Raw genomic sequence first — 20,692 nt, 5'->3', positions numbered from 1 at the left:
TCCAGCTGCAGAGTTAAAGATGCGGATGTGTTCGGGGGTGCTTGAAGTGAGACGTGCTCACCTGGGTTCAAAAAGCTCACTGCATGTTCTTAAACAGGTGTATGTATGTCAAAGGCTTTGTGAGGTCTTTTTTTTTAAAAGAAATGTGTGTATGCATGTATGTGCGTAGAGTCCATGTACACACGTACGGATATACGTATTTCAACCTAAACTTAATTTCTCTTAGGTGTATGCATGGTCAGGAGCGTTGAATGGGGTAGTGGGGCTATTCCAGGACAGTTATACACCTTAAGTGCACTGAGATAAGGAAACAGATTATTCCAAACACTTTCAGGATCCTTCTATACAGTAAAGTCAAAGAATTGTAGAAAAAGCTGCTGAGGGAAGCTGGGAAGCTCCAGGATACAAGAATAATTACTTGTGAAGCATTGCACCCTCTGATAGAAATAAACACTCCCAGACTCTTTTAAAATAAGAAGTAATCTTAAATATGAAGACCCCTAAATGCATCTGCAGCTTATTAAACAGCTGCTTTCCAGGCCATATTTAACTGAAGAAGGGATTACTTATGACTGCATCACATTCACATCAGATCCAAAGGAGTTTGCTGCTGGGGACCAAGGTCAAACATAAGCTCTTAAGCACATCCAGAACTTGAGCATGCCATGCAGTACTTGATGCTTAGAGCTACACATGCCCAAGTGATAAGCCAGATCTGTGCCACCGTGAACTTTATCGAATTGGAATTTGGGGTGCTGGCTTGGTGAAATAAAATCATGAATTAGGAGGCCTAGTTTGTATAGTGAACTTTATTCTAACAAACAGGATTGTGTTTCCATTCCAGCACAAATGTGTCCCACTGCACCAGGTGGCTTTGAATCAGAGATGTTACAGCACATGTATATTAAAGTCTGTAATTCAACGGATTCATTGCCTCCCCACTCTTCTTCCCTGTGTCTGAGGGAGGAGGTGAAATCCTTGTCCAACTGGGACACCTGCAACTGCATGGGATGAAAGGACACCTGGCCGTCCTATGCTGAGTGCTTCACAGGCAAACAGACATGGTCCCCACTCTGGAAAACTCAACGCTACTTGAGTCAATAAGAGAAAGTAACTGACAGTGGAAAGGTGAAAATAAATAACGCAATTGCTTAGAGACCAATTCAGCAGGCTTGGAAGGGCCAGAGTCTCTGGTCTGCTGAGGCAATGTTATACGGTAGAACCAATAAGTAGTGCACTGGGGCACTTCTTAGGTGTGTTTAAATTACATTTTGACTAGTTCTAGGTCATGGCTTTCCATCAGGGACCCACAGTTGCCTTTCCACAGGGAACCAGTAATCCTGGTGCCTGGATTCTCAAGCCACCTGGCAGAGGTGCCTGGGTGAGGTGGTGTGACTGCTTCTCTCCATGGTCCAGCAGCCCAGCAGAAAAGGCAGCTTGAGTTACTCCCTGTCCAGTTGAACTAGAAATGTCGTAGTAGCCACGACAACTACTTACACACCTGGTCAGAGGTCTAAATGCAGGTCTTTAAAGCAGGGAGAGGACAAGGTGAGAAAAGATCCTATTTCTGTGAAAGGAGTCTTTGCTCCTGTAAAACTGTGCCAGTGGACTTCTCTAGCCAACAAGCGAGGAGAGTGTCCTAGAAACACAGCAGGGCAAGAGGGAGGATGGTGAAAAAAATGGGCGAGAGAGGTGACTTCTCAACATTGCTATTGCTGTCCATGTACAATGCAATGTGCTGGATCCAGGTACTCCTGAATCTGGCTGGAGAAGGGGCGGCTGCAGCACTCCTGCAGAGGACAAGCCCTCAAAACACAGGCTTCATTCCTGGTGTGCGAGTACCCCATTGAATTAACTTAAACGAGTCAGCTGCAGGACTCTTGGCAGGTTGGGAGCCTCCGTGCCAGCACAGGATGGCGCATGGAAGCAAGAACGCGGTTCTGCTTCTTCCTCTTTCACCACAAAATGTCCTGCTTCCAGTGAGGGGGAGCTGCCAGCTGCCTGCACCAGGGCATCCACTTCTTGATGTGGAGGTGGGTGAGCAGGTGGGTGCTACGCTGCCAAGCTCCCCGCACCAGGGCATCCACTTCTTGATGTGGAGGTGGGTGAGCAGGTGGGTGCTACGCTGCCAAGCTCCCCATAAGCCCCGGCGTGCTGGTGGCCCCTCTCCTGGGGAGCTCCTGGGAACCAGCTCAGGTGCCCATGCCGGCTGTCCTCTCCCACCCCGTGGAGGGTTGAGTTGGTCAAATCTAGGATCAAGTGATTGACGTTGCAATGCTTGACTCAGGAGGGTCTCAGGGCTCATTGGAAACTCAGCCTGAGCTAATTAGGCCTTAAAGACAGCAGGTCAGAAATACCCCATCTGGCTCTGGGTGGCATGGCTGGAGACCAGGACCAGGAAAGCTCACCTCTCCCCCGTCTGCGCTTGGGCAGCTCCTCACCTGGCGCACACCATGAGGTTTGTGTTAGCTGTCTCAAACCCCATCCAGGTGTCCCCTGCCCAACCCTGCCTTGTCTGCTGAGGATTTTCTGAATGCTTTTTCCTAATTTATTTTGGCTCTGCCAAAAAGCCTGTTGCTTTACGTTGCTTTGCTCCCATCGTTGTTCCTTTGGATTAATAACTGGAGCAGGTTCTCCCTGCACCTGCTGGGCACCGTTCAGGTTAACCCCACGTGCTCAGCGGAGGTCAGCTTTGGCAGCAAGGGCAGAGCCTGTGAGGGTCATAGCCTCGTCCTTCGTATCAATCACCAACGGGGACGCAACGCGAGGCAGCCCCTGGCCTTTGCTTCTCTTCTGTCCCACCTTTCAGCAATGCTGCAGAGCCCAAGTTATATCAAAGGTACCTTTCGAGAGACCGGGAACACTAGTCATTTAAATGTTTCCAATAAGTTGGTAAGAACTGGTACTCACAATGGAAAAAATGAATACCACATTTGTATTCAGAGATTGGAGCAATGGAACAAGCACAGAAGCTCTCTTATTAAACAATCATGAGCCCAATGCTATAATCAGTATACTGTATATTATATAAAACATTATACATATATATCATTATTTCCCTCTTACACTTAACTGTTAGTTTCTGATTTTTCCTCCCCTGGGTGAGGCAGGCTGTTGCTATCGTGCTATCGTTATGATTTCTAACTTGGCTTCTACAATGAAATAAAAAACCAGTCCTCACTTTGCAAACATGTGGTCATGCTTCTTAAATGAAACGGTGTGGTGCTCAGAGTACCAAGGCTGTAATTCAAGTTGCTGATCACAAACTGCCAAAGTCATTTTTCTTTCAGGATATTGCCTTGCACTGAAGATTGACTTACAATTTCTTGGACCATCCAGGATATCTGTTACTATTAGGAAGAGTGATTAGCAAACACTGGCAAGGCATTCTCCTAACTAATAGGTCGCTATTCCTCACTGGTGAATTTAAACGAAAAGATAATTACACACGACAAGCTTAGCTATATGCATGTTTTTCCTCTGTTGTTTATTACATTGCTATTGCTTAGTAGCAGATAAGAATTTTGATGGTTTGTGAGCTGTAATTTAAAACCAACAAATCAAAGATCCTTATTAAAGGAGCTTGTGAGCATAGAAGCAGGTCTTCTATTCAGAGCAGCATAGCCAGATGTTAAAGTGCAGCAGTAAACCTTTAAAACTCTGTGAGTTAAGTAGTACGTTTGCAGAAATTGTCCCCTTCAACTGAGGCTATATTTGTTTTGTCAATCATTTAAAAAAATTGAAAGTGCTGTTGTTTTTAAGGGATTTTATGCTGCTTTGGCTACTTCCAGTTGACTCTGGTGGCTTTGGCCATTGCTGTCCTGGTCCCTGATAGCAGCAGGCTGAAAAGAGCTGTGCTCTTGAAGTAGTTATGCCAGCATTGCTCTTCGAAGATGCATTTTATCACCAAGAACTGAGGCAGTGACTAACTGGTCCCAAATTCTCACATCAGTCGAGCAGCAGAGAAACGTTTGAGAAATGTTTTTCTAGTCAGACAGCACACAAACTGGTGACGGCTTTATACAGGAGAAGGGTGGCAGATGCCCCAGAGAATGCCCATAGACAGGTCCTCCTGCTTTTACAGGGGTGCTCCAGCACAGGAGACCCATTAGATGGTAGCCTTTAGAAAAGAGCACTTAGCAGTTTGGTGTTGAAGGGGAGGGCTTGAAATCATGAAATAGCTTGGAGTGTGCATGGGGGAGTTGACAAGAGGGAGGGGAGGCAACCTTACCCTCATTAGCAACATCTTAAACTACAGAGAGCGAGAATGTCCTTTCTCATGTTTCCTGCACAGATGCTGGAGATAATTCTGAGTCTATAAAACTTTGCTAGATATAGCTCTGTTTGCAGGATCTCATTCCAGGTTTGAGGAGTGAGTACATTCTTGTCCGGTCTTCAGACTGATGCAGTTTGGGGGGGGGCGGGGGGGGGAGGGAAAGCATGCCAAAGTAAAGTTTCCTTCCATCTGGTTCTCTGTCAGGATAGATGTCTGCACCTGTGGGTGACATACCAGCTTTTCAGTTTAGAAATAGTTTTGAAATTTACTGGGGGTGGGAGTAGAGTAGTGTATCTGTCTACCTATGCTATTAATTCTCTTTAAATGAGTGTTTTCCCTGTAATATCACTAAGAAGCACAGTTTAAGTCAGAGGACACTCAACACTTACTGTTGCCTGCGAAACTTGTTGGTTCATAAGGAGTTGGAGCGACTTCTTGCTGTGTAAGTCTCAGTCTAGCGAGGCACCGAGTGATACGGTAAGGTGGCAAGTAATCCCAGCTCACGCTCAAACACATTCGCAGTTGTCATTCAGCAAAGTGCTCACATATATATTTCAATTTAATCTTATTGGATTTAATGGGATTTGGAATGTCCTTAATGACTGTGCTACAGCTGAGTGATCTTCTGACTTGGAGCTTCAACTGGAGGCCATACAAAACCAAACCATGCAAACCTGCTCTCAGCCTTGCACCCAGGCCCTGCATCTGCAATCCACTGCCCATCACAGACCTCAGTAAAATGAAGACTGCATCTCTTTGGTGGTCTTGAAGAGCAAACAAACATCTACCAGGGATGGTTTAGATACAGTTGCTCCTGCCTTGGGCTGGAAGAATGGCCTTCTACAAGCAACTGCAACCCAATTTTCTGAGACTCCTAGGAAATTATGCTACATGATGGTTAGACTATTACATGGATGACAAGTACAGCTACTAGTTAGTAGCCAAAATTAAAAATAATTATATTCATTATGCAGAATTTTCTGTAGCTCTCAAACCTTTTTAAGTTTACCTAGATATCTTCCCCAAGAAGAGAAGATTGGAGGAAAGAGGATGTTTTCCTGTTGGGAAGAGAAGCCTTTTCAACTTACAGATTGAGAGGACATACTTTCCATCCCATTTGACCTGTTATTTCTCCCAAGGCTTGACACAGACAGAAGAAAGTCAACATCACAAATGGCAATCATAAGCCCCACTTGGGCAGCTAAATCCAAAACATATATCCTGTGAATTCCACCCTCAGCTGCCACTTGGCTCTGGCAAAATCTACCCTGTAGCTCCATTTCCATTGTAAAAATCTCCGTCTCGTCAGTTGCTGGCCATAGTTACAATTAGTCAAATCCAAGTGCTGTTGTCCAAGCACAAGATCTGATGGATTTCCCAGAAAGATGCTTTCCCATCTATTTCACCTTGCAAGGGGAAGGCCTAAGTTTAAGTCTACCCCTCGCCTCATGTCATACTTTGCTGCTGACTGCCTGGTTGAATGCGTCTATGGCACCCTTCTCTAGGTAACAGGGGATGCTCGAGCCTCTTCATATGGGGGGGTACGGTTACAACAGGAGGGACTGAAAAACTGACTTAAAAATAGCCATCAGCCTGTAAGCTGGACCGCCATTTTGGGAGGTAAGAGAAGGGTGGTACAGAGACAGTAGCACCCATAAATCATCTAACTGCGGATAAAAAGGGGCTTTCAGTGTCCCAGCTCTTGCAATTTTGTCAGTGAGATGATTACTTTATTTTGGGGAGTCAGGCTTATATCTTCTCTTAAAATGTAGTATCGTGGCTCCTACTGTAATCAGCAGAGATCTGGCTGATACAGTCAAAGGAGCCTGGAGGGTGATTCAGATGCCCTACCAGCACGGATGGTCTTCAGTTCCCTTAATGTTGGCTCCTTGCGCCATTTGATACTCCAGGGCAGATGAGACATCTGCACGGGGCTGGCAGACATGACGCAAGATGAAGGAAGACCATGTTCTTTTTGGTGCAGCAACAGGATGCCAACCGGGATACTCCACAACACCTAAAATAGCATTAGACACCTGCTTTTAGGCAACTGAGTCCTGGTTTTAGAGAGATTAATTACTTCTAGATTCATCGATTATACAGAATATATCTCCGTGGATAGGAGTGAACCGAATTCCCACACTGATGCCTGAATTTAGATGCTCTCACCTGGAATTGAATCTCCCCCCCCCCGCAGGATTAAGTGGCCTAAATATGGGTGTCTACTACAATCTTGGGTCCCCCACCTGGACTCCAGCCACCGCCGCAGGAGGGCGAGGGTCTCCCAGCAGTGCCGTGTCTTCTCTGTCAGCCCCATGGAATTGCTCTGGACATGCCGAGGTGTCTCAGAGGGCTTTGGGCACCTGTATTTAGGCCACTACATCCTTCCCGTAGTGTCTTGAAGATAGCTGGGAGGACGCTGTCAGTATGGTCAGGGCCAGGGGCACTCCGATGTCACCGGGCAGGGCAGAGCCAAAGTCTGCGCTGACGTTGTTCACAAGACTTTTGCCATGTCTGCTGCCTGTGGTGGCTTCACTGCTGGCTCGCAAGGGCAGCACCGATTTGCTCTGTGCCGATTTTGCACTATGTACTGCTTTCTGGCTTGAAAAGTGCATCGGAGGCTGATGCTGAAATTTCCATTTTTTATCCTACCATTCTCTGACCTGGTGACCCTAGCAAAGTAATACGAGCTATGCCCTCTCACACTAACAGCACTCATCACAGATCCCCCAGTGCTTTCTTATTAGTTAGAGCTGTGCTGCTAGGTTTTTGTATTTTTACTGCCAACCCAGTCCTCAGGAGAGATTTGTGAATTTTACTTCAACACTCAGTGGTTTGAAATTCTTTTTTGGTATCAGCATAGACTTTGCAGAGTGACACCATATGTCCCAATAATTCAGATAAAATTTGTCATTGGAGTACACAGGCTTTGTCTGCCCGCCTTTTTGGGTGAGAACAAACTACTGTGCTGCTGTGCACAGTAGTAAAGGGATAGAGACAGCAGAGAGCGAGAGAAATCTTGACCTGCACTGGAGCTGTGAGATGAGGGGGTAAACTAAAGAAATTAATGGGGATCATCCCCAGGCAAAGGAATGTCTCACGTACTTAATTGTTTATGGTGTCTTTTCAAAGAGATTCACTTGGCAAATATACAGAATTGGCTTTGCATGCAGGTACTCTTAAATACTCTTGCTTGTGAGCATGTCTTTCTATTGTGAGACAGAAATTCACGTAGTTCCAATCTCTTATTTTATCTCAGCGAGCAGGTGTAAGGATAACAAACTCCCTTCCAATAAACCCCTAATGCTATGTTGCCGTTTCACATCAGGCGAGGAGTAGCAGGGATGAAAGGAAACCTCGGCACGGGGATGATGAAAGGTTTCCATCGTCAGCTCCAGACACGGCCACGTGAGCAGTACAGGAGAGCAAAGCCAACACCTAAGCTCAGATGGGTTTGGGTAAACCTGTTATTTGAGATCCCAGCTGTTTCAAAAATGGAAGCTTTAAATTCACAGTTTGCACAGGGACAGGCAATAAACATCTAGAGCATTTTTATATTTGTGGATAAATGTGAACTTATCTTCTCTTTCACTAAAATAATCATCTAACTTAAGGAGATAAATTCTGTTTCCCCTTAGCCAGTTTTCAAACTCAATTCGCTGTGTATAATCCAAGGGATTCCCTGGCATCAAAGTTCAGAAGCATCATTTTTTTAAAAAAAGATCAGTTTTAGTGCAAACCAGGAAACTAAAAGCACAGAAACACCCTGCATACGTGCAGGCTTTCCAGGACAGCAAATTGTCTTTCTCTGGTACTTGATTCAGTTGAACCAATTTGCAAGTTATCACTCGTTGCAGAAGAAAGTAGCAACTCCTTTAGACAAAAAACAAAAACCAAACAAACAAACAAACAAATCCTTCATTTGGTGTTTCAGAAACTTCTATAGCTATAGTCAGATTCTTGTAAAGGACTGCCCTCCCCTTCAGTTTGTAGAAAGGAGATGGGGACGGAAGAGTTTATACACGGACGGCATAAGGGTATGGCTGCTTCCAGAGCCCCAGGCACGAGTCCGGACCATTCTCATTCCCCGGCGCTCTCAGCTTCTCACCAACACCGAACTATCCATGTTCAGCACATACTTGACTTCCAGTGGAATGAGTCTGCTCATGGTGTTAAGATATTGAATTTCTTTGTTGGTGGCACTTAAATATAGGTTTAAGATTTAGAGCACCATGTATTGCCCTGAGGGCAATTGGGGTGGTCCCTGAAGAGCATCCAGTTCCCACCATCAGCATCAGTTACCAACAAATGCCTAAAAAAAGGCCCTGCCGAGGCAGGACATGAGCAGCCACTCCTGTCACCAACCTGTGAACCTGGCACAGAATCAGCAGGGTGTGAACACCCCCATGCTCTCCCGTCCCCCCCAGTGCCTGCGTGACTGGTCAGCAAGGACTGAGGGGGGGAAAAAAAAAAAAAAAAAGTCGCAAGTGCCTTTGCAACAGATACCTCTGCGAGCACACGGCAGGAGGACCAACAGCTGGGTGAGAATTCGGTCCACCAGCAACGGGCAGGCACGCCAGGCTGCTCGCCGCCCCCCGAAATCTGCAGATGCAGGAGGAAGCCTTGGCTTCCAGCAGAGAAGGAGCTTTACTGACGGGACGTGCAGGGTCCAGCACTGACCATGTTCAAATCCAAGCGATAAATCAGCGATGCCTCAAGCACCCGCCTACAAACATCTCACTCAGCGTGGGAACAACAGGAGACTGCAGTGGAAGAGGGTACAGCTGCCCTAACTCATGCAGACACTGGATATTCCCACAGTAATTAATATTACAGAAATATTGCATTTAAAACACAGTGTTATCCTACAGTTATGCAAATTTCAATTACGCATTTTGCAAAAAGTTGAGCCACATTAATCACAACAAGTCTTGTTCATAGTAGACAATGTCTCTTGTCTCTGCTCCTGTCTTTTCCTTTTGGCTAGATCATGTTTTAGCAGCTCGATCCTCAGCAAAGTCTGCTACCAACTGAACCTGGAGCCACTGAAATGTTAGATCAAGGACATGGGCCAAAGAAGATGTGTTATTATAAATGAGTCTAATAGTGCAAAGCTCAGTTCTTGTTCATTTATTTTTTTAAACTCTTTGTAGCTGGCAGTTTTTGCAGGGAAAAACAGCTCAGCTCACATGGTGCTACCACTAACCACATTCTTTATAAGAGCTATATTGCAGAACAGGTGATAATTAAAACCAAAATAAGACTATTCTTATTCTAATTGAATTTCATAACTCATGCATGGATAACTGCATAGGAAAGCATTTAGTATATAGCATCCACAATAACCGTTTCCATATGAAACAGCTGGAGAGGGCTCCTTGCAATCTTAGCAATACATTTCAGTACTTGACCAGAGAGAGAAATAATATAAAAGCATCCATACAACGGCACAGTGTTGTTGTGGAGATAAGTGAATAATAATTTGCCCGTGGAAAGGCGTCACTCAGAGCAGTGACCGAAGAGGAGGTCACCTCTCTTCATGCAGGCGTGAGCATCACTCTCCACCACCCAAGCACACAGGGGCAGACAAGAAGCTTGCAGACAGGCAGGTTAGAGCTCTGGGACAGAGGAGAGGATGAGTAAAGGGCACAAAAATGGGTTTGTAACACCAGATATAATTGCCCGGGATTGCTACCGCTGTAGCGCTGGATTAGCCCGTGCTCCGTGGCAGGATACTGTTACTCATGGCATACATTTCTCTTGATGATAATTTCCTACACAGCACGGCCCCTCCTCTGAGCTTCTGCCTACACTGAAATGCTGCAATCACGGTCCTTAAACAGCTTTACAAATAATTGTCATTTTTCCCAAGTAGGCTTGAATACCGAGACCCCGGCTCTCTGCCTGGGACCGCGTCCTTGGAGGGGAGCAGGCCAACAGAGTATTTGCAGGGCCCATCACTGGCTTAAAATGCATGAAGTGACCCCTCGTCTTTTTGGTGGTGCTGATAGGGAATAGTTTTAACCTTGCTGTAATAGTCATCCCAAAATATCTTTTCTGAACAGCCTTACAAAAGCTGCCAAGCAAATCTTTCATAGCTTTAAGTATTACTTGTACTTTCCAGATAACGTAATTCTGCTTTCTCTGGGCCATTCCTAACATATTATACACACGCTGCATGACTGCAGAGGCAGCGGGACAACAAAGGGTTTGCCAAGACTGACTACCTCCCTGGAGCCGAGCTCCTGGGACTTCTCGCCTCTCACCTCCACAAACACACTGATACGGTAGGTGAAGCTGAGGAAATGTCTCAAGATCCAAGTGGCCCTCTGACAAAAAAAAAAAAAAAAAACACACAACAAAAAAACAACAAAACAAAACAAAAAAACAAACCACCAACAAAAAAAAGCCAAAACTCTCCCTTCAAACAGTCAAACTTTGCTTTATATCCCCAAAAGGCAGCAAAGCCCAGTCTGTGTTTCTGCAGACCAAAACCAGGAACTGGGTTGGATGTCCTAAAGAAATCATGAGGGGTACATTGCCAGCAGCTCCCTCTTCAGTGAGCTGGGAAGGGCTTAATGATGACGTCCGATTGTCATAGGAAGAAAGCTGTTTCTTAAATATCCAGGTTGTAATCCTTTTAGACTTTTATAGAGCAAAGTCTGCATCCAATTCCTACTTAAGAGACAGCCAGTGCAGGTTTGCCTGTGAAGCAGGTGCACAGCAAGATCAGCAAGTAAGTCAGTACTGATTTTACAGCCCATTTATAGCTCTGGACAGCAGTTACAAAGATGTAGGAGCTTAACAGATTTTTTTAAAAATCAGTATTAGCAGTGACTCAGGATTAAATTCTGCAGTTCTTGCTTAGACAAGCCTGCTGAGCTTTCAAACATATTGCATACTGCAGCTCGCAGATGGTGATTTAATCCAAGTGCAACTGGAGGCTTCAAACTATCCCTTTTGCACCCAAACTCATTCTATAAACGCAAACAAAAAAAAAAAGAAAGAAAAAGAAAAAGCACAACACCAAGTGCACAAGAGCCCTCTTACAGCTAAACCTGAGGAAATGATGAAATATTATATTTCTCGCAGTCCAAGGCAAAAATCCCACTGACTCCAATGACAGAAATTTACCTTATGGTCACAATCTGACATTTTAACTATGGTTTCAATAATGTCATCAAGCCTGAGGACTAATTCAGGCACAGAGCTGCATTAGGTTTTTGATCTGCATGCACAATAGTTAAGGAAACAGACTTTCTATTGCCCTTTGTATTTGTACAGTTAAGCTCATAAAAGGCCAGGTTTTTTAACAAACATTGCATTAAGGTGGCTGCCAAGTCAATAGAAACTCCTCCATATGATGCTTTTTAATAAGGTCAAGTAACTTCTAATAATAGTCTGCAAAGACTAACTTCTAAATAATTCCCGTTGCAAAACTAATTGCTTAGTTGTAAATGCTGCTTGAGCTACTCATTAGTCATTCGTTTGAAATTACTTTAAATCCATTTTTATCTTCCTTCTAGAGAAACACCAGACTTTTCGCAAGTGGAAGAGAAGCAAGGAGACTCTTCAGTGGGATACCATTAATCACATCTTGCATTCTTGTTGTTCAGCCATTTAATCATCTCTCACCACAACAAAACTTTCCCTGCCTTCAGCAGAATTTAATCATAGGCAAATACTATTACCACAGGGGATAGCTAAGTGTCCCACACAAAAAAGGCTCTTAAAAAAGCCCTGCCAGTTTTATCCCTGTATGGTGGTAACTGTAGTCAACCAAAGCTGTAGCTCTGAGAGTGCTGTGTTCATCCTTAACGCAGCCAGCTTACGCTGGTCCCTCGTTTGTCTGTATAGTAACCGGCCCCAAACAGAACGAGTAAAGGCAGCCCTGCTGTAAAACTTCCAGTTCAGTAAAGTAAGACCATCACAATCTTTGCTCTATAAAAAGCCCCATGGAATTAGTTCAAGACCTCTTTCCTTGCCATAAGGAAAAAATAGCAGATGGCACCGAGTCCTTCTCTGAGCAACCGGCTGAGAAATGGCAGAGGGACCACGGGAGGTAAGACAACACCCTGCGGCAGGGCAGAGGGCTCCTTAGCCAAGAGGTAAAATTCCTCCCGAGCTTTGACAGAGTTCAGATGAAAGTTCAGCTTTAATGACTTCTTTCCCCAGGGAGCAGCGGATCTCTAAACAGGTGGGGTGAATAAGCAGATGAGAAAGAGATGGCACCAAGGGAAAAACCTGTCCCTATTAAAAACAGTGCTGTCCAAATACAGAGGAGAACCAAGATTAAGAGGGAAATTCAAACTAAAACAATCCCTTGAGAGCAAACAGCTACAGATTTGAAAAATTAACTACAGAAGGCTTGAAGACATCCCCCAAACTCATAGCCGAGGGGAGCAGGAGCACGTGGCTTTATAATAAAACAGGAGTTAATCAGCTATAAAAAAATCCATGGGTGTATTATATTGCCTCTGCTGTCAATATGTGAATACGAGGGCAAAGGATCTGGTTCAGCCATGACTTCATGCCGTCAAATGCACTTTTCACACCCAGCGGTGCCAGACATTGTGCCTCCCCGTTCCCTCCACTGCCTTCCCTCTGCAGCTGCACCTCCCTAGCCAATCTCCTCATGCAAGTGCATGGTATATAGATGACCTGTGTTCACGTACATAACGGGTCTTTGCTATGGTAGGACACGCATACAGAAGCTGGACAAAAACCTCAACAACAAGGAAATTATTAGGAAAAGACAAAAAGAAACTGTTCTGGTATTACAGAGCATGTGCCTAAATAACACGCCAGGGATCTTCACTTAAAGAGAAGTGAAGGGAGGTCCTACTCGAGACCACCCAAAGCCAAATTTTGACTCACCTGTCTCCTTGCTTTTCCTGCGAGGCAGGAAGAGCGCTTGCCCAACAGGTCACACAGATGGACCCAGAAAGTACAGAACACATCTGTCCTCACATAAATGAGGCTCTTTAGCCTCATCCACAGCAGCCTACGTCACAGAGGATGGTTAGGTGATGGAAATAAACACTCAGTTTACAGTCCCATTCCTCACCCTCTTGGTTCTTGCAGCGAGCCCAAGCGATGAAGCACTGGCTTCCCCAATAGCTTTGCTACCGAGCTGCAGCGCTTGCACTGCCAGGGAAGGACAGAGCAGGCATTAAGCACACGAGACACAGCTGACGGCAGTCACGAGCCCCTGGCAGGGTGGGCCCGGCCTGGTTTCCCTTTTCTCAGCATGAAGTCTTGGAGCATTTCTTCATTCTTCCATGCTCCGGAACATGAAGATCCCCTATGTGGTAGCACAATTTTAGATAATTACTTATCTGGCAACACTCTGCTTTGCTCCCTTTTATGAGATGTGTATGTGCAAATAAGGTTAAGCCTGATGAACTTAACATAAGTTAAGAATGCTTTTGTCGAGCATTGGAACAGGCTGCCCAGGGACGTGGTTGAGTCACCATCCCTGCGTCACCTCAGCTAGGCGAGCAACAGAAGGCCTGTAACAAGGAGAAAGGATTTCTCCTTTTAAAAATAATGAGAACGGTGGGTTTGGTTTGAGGATCATATTCTGTGTTGCTCTACACCTTCAGCCGACGCTAATCAGGAAGGCCACCAGTATTACCTTTGGGTATCGGTGACTTTGAGCCGGGGATTCATCCCACAGCCACAAGGAAGGGGGGAAAAAAAACCCCGAACACTGAAGATGCTAACTGGGAACAAATTTCACCTTGCAGTTGTTTGTACTTCAGCAAACAGCACAGGCCTTCCCTGTCAACACCACGCTGTAGACATTTAGCTGGCTGCTGACAGCAGCTAAGAAGTCCCTGCGATTTGGAGAATGCAAACATGCTTTCCACATCCAGAAAAGTCCAGCAGATGCCTCCAGCAATAAGGATGAGGAGAATCTGCTCTAGAACTGGGAGTCTGCCATTCTTCATCAGTCATTCACCAGGCCCCCCAGGAAATCCTGCGGGAGCTCCGAGACCCCGAATGTTTTAACCAAAGACCTGAGTCACGCACTGAACATGTGAGACAAACTCTGAACCCCTAGAGGGGGGGAAAAAAAAAAAGTTTCTTTTTCGTTGTTTTGGGTTTTTTCTTTCTCCTTATAAAAACCCAACAGTCCCCTTACGTTTTTGATTACTGATATGGTTTGCAAAGGCATTTTTATATAGGTGTCTCTGGCGCCATTAAGGTCTCTTTACTAGGTGGTACTGAGTTAGAGGCTGTCCCTGTGTATTATGTTATACTTGTCAGCACTGAATTTCATTTATCATATTATCGCCTCTCATAACGTGTCAGAGATCCTTTTGGAACTCTCCAGCTTATTTTTGTTTTCACTATCTTGAATAATTCTACATTATCGTCACCACTCTATTTCCTTCCTTTCCCGTTAGCTTTCAGGAATACACTCAGTAGCACAGCTCCCCATGGGACACTGTAAACCCAGGGCCATTTATTGCCTCCTTGCTGTTAACAAATGATTAAAAACAAAAGATAACTTCCCCTTCTTATCCCAGCAAAGCTTAATTTCTCTAAGGATCTTTAGTGAGTGACCTTATCAAAAGCTTGTGGAAATCCACGTATGCTGGAAGACCTTGAAATACATGTTTGTAGACACTTTCAAAGAACATACAAAATCATCTTCCTTTTCCACGCTACACTTTATTATTTATCAGCTAACACCACCCTACCGTTCCTCTCAGTTTAACTAGCCCAGATGTCACTTACTGGCCCACGGTCTCCTAGATCCCTCCAAGACCCCCTCAGAAATGCGCCTCACATTTGTACAATTTCCCATGCTCCGGTATCAAGTCTACTTTCAGCAGCAGACATCGCGCTCTGCTTCAGAGCTGGTAATTTCACTGCAGAGTTCTGGGTAATTACCATCTGGTCCTGGTGGTTTGTGACTATTAATTTCATCGATAAGAATATCTTTTAACTTTCCTGGTTTAACTCTGCCTTCTTTTGGCCAAATCTGGCAACCTTCTTGCTCCTGATAGGTTCAAAGATGATCTTAACATTTTTATACCTCTTTCTCACAATCTTTTAATTAAGGTTTTAACAATTTTACATAATTTTACACTGAACTTGCTACTATTAACAGCAGAGAAACGTTTCAATTTGTTTTAAAATTAAATCATTATAATCCAATAATACGAACATAGTTCTACTCTGCCTATACACTGAAGAGGATGCTACTGCTGAGTTCAGTGACAGGCAGAGTTAGGAAGAATACTCTTCCCTGCTTTCCTGGTAGTTTGATAGCAATAAAAAGGAAAAAGACCCACACCACCAACTAGGTTTCATATAACCAGACGTAAAACCCCCAAAACCCAAGCCACACAACTCACATGAAAAATAAATACACTCTAAAAATATCTGGTTTGATTTACTTCATTGCATTTGGCAGCCTGTTGTGTTTTGTCTTCCACAAATGGTCTAGAAGGTGAAATTCCCATGAATATTTACAGAAACAGAAAAGCCAACCGAATAATTCAGAGCTCTGTGGAACTCAATGTTGAGTTAATAACTGAAAATCGTGCTTTTACACATAAACTGAGGTGCTGTACTCCCCTCAGCCTGCCTATTCACACAAGTCTGGAGAAATTTTAATTCCATGGGGCTACACCTCCAGATAACACTAATTTTCAGTGTTCAACAAGAAATGCTTGGAGACAGACTGTAGCACAAGAAGCATTTATAGAAATTATATAGTAAATCTAGGTCAACAACAACTACATACAAACATACGAAGCCATACCTACATGATTTATAAATAAGCTGTAACATTGTCCCTACAATTGCCATCCTTTTTAGTTGCTTACACAAGAGACACAATATAGAGTGAGCCCGTTCCTCTGATTTGATTTAAAAAATAAACTATTTACGTTCAGCATCAATCCCATTGCCAAAGCTTAGGACGGAACTTTAACAGCAGCACCAGTCTGAGCTACATTCACCCCCGGTGACAAATACAATAAATATGACAGCAGGAACGTGCCTGCTAAAAAGACCACGTCTTTAAAAAAAGGTACGGCAGTCATTCCAACAGCAGCATATCTGCCTTTTTCTTTCTAATAACAGCTGCTGACCTAGCTCGGGACTGCTCCTTTGCACTACTTGTAAAGTCAGGCGGGCCTCTGAAATGCAATGTTTACGATATCAACTTAATACAGTTAATATCTTAATAGTATGCCCCAAGTAAAAAAAAAAAAAAAAAAGTGTCTTTTAACGATCAAATTTCAGAGGAAAGAAACCGATGAGCATTTGAATGAGCAGCCAAGTGTTTCCTCTACTTGGTGTGACTACTAGAGACACGCAGCGGCTAACGTGTGAAATACACAGCCGCGGCGACAGAAACGGCTCATTTTATCCTTTGCCGCTCTTCAAGAGAGCATCACCTGAATTCAAAAGCTGTTCATCCAGAGATGCAAATACCTACAAATTGAGTTAAAAATCTACATCCCCCCCCTATTTTTATTGCCAACCTTCAGTTGTTCATTAATTAGCCGGGGGTGTTTTCTAGCTCTATGACTCTCAAAGTTCCTTCTAAATTTTTCTACCCTCTAGTTGAACTTCTTTCTACAGAATCGTTTCCAAGGAGGGCAGAAAGGCAGAAAAGTGGTAAACGCATATAAAACTCCCAAATTCTTGAAATGTGTAAGGAATGCATGTTTGGTTTAGCTCCAACGTCTACAATATCCATCTGTTTTAGAACAAGCAACTGCAAGATTTTCTGATGGAAGCGTGATTTTCATGCTTGCACTCTCTCTTTCAGTAGATATAATATTTCCTATGGTTACAACCTGCACTAAAGACGACGGGAAAGCAGTTATTTCCTCAGGACCGTCAGTTGCCCGTGCTCTCCGTGACTCCGGGCAGGGGAGGGTACCGGGAGCTTCCCCAGCCAGATGCCCAGCGGGGCCAGGAAGACTTGACCTTTCCCTGGCAGCAGGAGCTTCATGAACTTTTCTTTGCATTTGGGCTGCTGCCAAGGGGCCACGCACATTACTTATGCGCTAGTTTGCCCACGCTAAGTCGCTTGTCTGGGTCAGCACTGCCGACCGCAAGGCGAACGCGGGGAACACTTAACCCGCAAAAACGGAACCAGAGGTTGGAGGAAGCCGAGATTTTTTTTCTGAAGGTCAGTACGCTCGGGACTTCAAAGCCCAAGAGCTTTTTTGTTTTGTACTGCAAATGTGGAAAAGTTTAGTGTGACATAGTAAGTTCTTCAAGCGCTGCCTGGTAATGTTACTCTAAATAGCCTGCAAGCCGACTGGTCGGAGCAGAGAGTTACTCCTTCCAGGTGCACGCCTGTATAAAAACCTCTGGCGCGTGCATCCGCCCCCAGGCACCTTCCAGCGCCCTCCGCCGCAGCAGGTAACCGCCGAGCGGCCCGGCTAACCCCCGCTGACTAACAAAGCACGTACATCGGTCTGAACTCCTCTGTTTCAGGTCAGCTGTGCTAGCCAACAAAACCCAGCTCACCTAACCCCTACTGTTTCACGAGGAGTGACTGTAATTGCTCTTTTTCAGTATTTGCATGCATTTACCTTGTGGACTCAAATATCATACAGGTGTACTATAGTGATGTTCCTAGCAGTAACATTTCCTTTATTTTCTAGCATTTATATTCATCTTTTTATAATACTTCTTTTTTGATTTAGTGCATGAGAACATGAGAAAATTGCAGAAGCTGTAAGAAACACGGATGTTTGCGTACGGTATGAGTGTATGGCTAAGCCCTTTCTCGCAAAGAACACACTGCAGCTGCATTTCCCATGTGAGCGAATGGAATTGGCTTTTGCCCAAATAATTCAGACTAAAACAGACTACACCGTGTAACTTTGGGCAGAGGCGAGAGAAACACATTTCAGCAAAGTTGTGTTTACAGCTGAAGACCCAGTGACACAGTACTGCTCACTAACCTACTTTTTTTTTTTGGTGGGGGCCACGTAGCTAGATTTGAAAAGCTCTTTCCAAGCTTTGGATTTTGGAAGTTCAGAGGCACAAAGTTTATTCTTGTAGGGGATAAACTTACCTTAAGGTTTATCATCATCTTACAATTTACCCTTCAGTGTTTAATTACCTTGTTAATTTTACATCGCATTGTCAAATAAATATAATTTTGTGAATTATTCTTTCTTCCTTAGGTTCTGAAGAAATCAAATGTGATTTTATAAGTTGTTTTGTTCACAACAGTTTAAGACTATTAGCGAAGTCAATACCAGTTTAAAAACTTTGGAAAGCACAGAATTTCATGATGATTTCCCTTCAGGATCATTTTGCAAAGAAATCAGCTACTAACACTCAGAAAGAGCCAACATTTTCTAAGGGAACAGATTTTGGTTGGACTCTGTGATCTTAAGGGTCTTTTCCAACCTGAACGATTCTATGATTATTATATTAAATCAAAATGCTTTTAGAGATGTACCATTTTCAGTGAAATATGGATCAGAAAAATGTCAATAGTAAGAAATGTCAGTATCTACAATTCTAGAAGCACAGCAGCAACTTGGCCATAGTACACATAGGGTATGAAATAATGCAAACACCACCTATTTGCAAATAGCTTACTCAATACTCACTTGTGTCTGTAGTCTTCAGGTACAGTTTGTAATTTAAAATGATAAAATAAAGCTTAAGGCCAAGATGCCAATATACTTGAATTCTTGAAATTATAAGACTAAATCTGTCCTGTAGTTTGCAGCTAAAAAAAGCCTTACTTTTTACTCCGTTATATTATGAAATATATACTTAATAGTTACGGCAGTAGGCTATATATAAAAAAAAAACAACAAACCACCAAACAAAAACCAACACCACCTTTCTATTTTGCAAAAACCACACCTATGAAAAGATATTATTATAGCATCTAGAAGCCCCAGCCATAAACCAGAGCCCAATGTGTTAGGTGACATAAAAATGCAAAGTACCTCATCTTTATTATTTATGCCCCCAGTTTACCATCTAAGAACTCAGGCAACTGATGGACTTAAGGACCACACAAGCCTCACCACAGTACCAGTGTAACCACTAGGCATCTTCTAGACCTCCTGATCATTGTAAGAAGGGATTTACTAAAAACAACAAAGCATCTTTGTAAATATTTAAGCAGACTCCTCTTTTAGAGGAGCTCAAAGGACAAAGCACAAGAAAGCATAGCAATTTTTACTTTGAAAATTTAATGTAGCATGTCTAATTTAAATTAGAATTCAGTCTGTACTGAATGAGTGATAGTGGGGTATATATATATCATGGTCAGAGATGCAATTGTATTTACTGCAAGTACTTAACAGTGGATCAACAAATGTAAAATTTACTAAGCTTGTTTCCAAGCTATTTTGTGGTATGCACTGCTATGCATTGCCAACTGGAATTTTGACCTGTTGCAGTAAGACCTTATCTAAGCAAAGAAGAAAAAAATACAGAAGGATCACTTTCTACTCAAACTGACAAGTTAAACAGTTTACTCAAACAAGCTTTTCTGTTTTTTACATATAAGGGTACTGGACAATGCAAAGTTTCCCCCTGCTTCGTAATTTCAGGACTGGTCTTTCACTTAAATAGTACAGATTTCATGCTACAAGAGTCTTACCAAATGAAAAAAAAAAAAAAAAAAGACAAACCCAAAACAACCCCAAAACAAAGCCAAACTTAGAAAACATAGTGCTTTGCATGTTTAAATATGAAATGTTCAGAAGACTGGGTCTTCAAGTAAATGTTTTCTGGCTGTAGCCACCACCAGTTCCGACATTCTTCTCTTTTCATTACACAGCTTGCCAATTACACAAGTCTGAATATATTTTCCCAGAGATTTCCTAAAACATTAAAACATGACCAGATTTTATTCTAGCTCAAGGTATGAAAAAGATGCATTGCTGAAAATTGGAAGTATTCTTTTAATTATATGAGATTGCATAGAAACCATTGCTGTTGTAAGGAGGCACACTTTCATGTGTGAAACGTGAATATGGATGCATTCACTTGTATGTCAGGGAATGCTGTAACTCCAGCGTTATCTTCAGTCTCTTACCTACCATCATCATATCTCAAATTATACACAAAAGGTGCATAGCCAGAACTTGTTACTAGCTAGATGGAGGCTCTCTGAGGAAAATATAATAGTAAAAAAAAAAAGAAACAAACCATCTGTAGAAATCTATTTACTTTAAAGCACTCTTTTCTGAAACAGTACAAAATCACTGCTACGAGTGAACAAATGCAGTGCTAGAGGAGTCAGAACACAAATCCTGTCCTTGTGAATAAGCAGAATAGCAATAAAGAATATATCAGGTATCAGTAAAACTACAGTGGTGTCAATATGTGTGCAAATAAACCACCCACACAAGTCAGCGGTCACTCTGCTCCTTAAACAACTACCTGCAGGCATTGCTG

This window comes from Platalea leucorodia (assembly GCF_965183815.1).
Source record: "Platalea leucorodia genome assembly, chromosome: 2".
Taxonomy (NCBI): domain Eukaryota; kingdom Metazoa; phylum Chordata; class Aves; order Pelecaniformes; family Threskiornithidae; genus Platalea; species Platalea leucorodia.
This window is presented reverse-complemented; position numbering follows the sequence as displayed.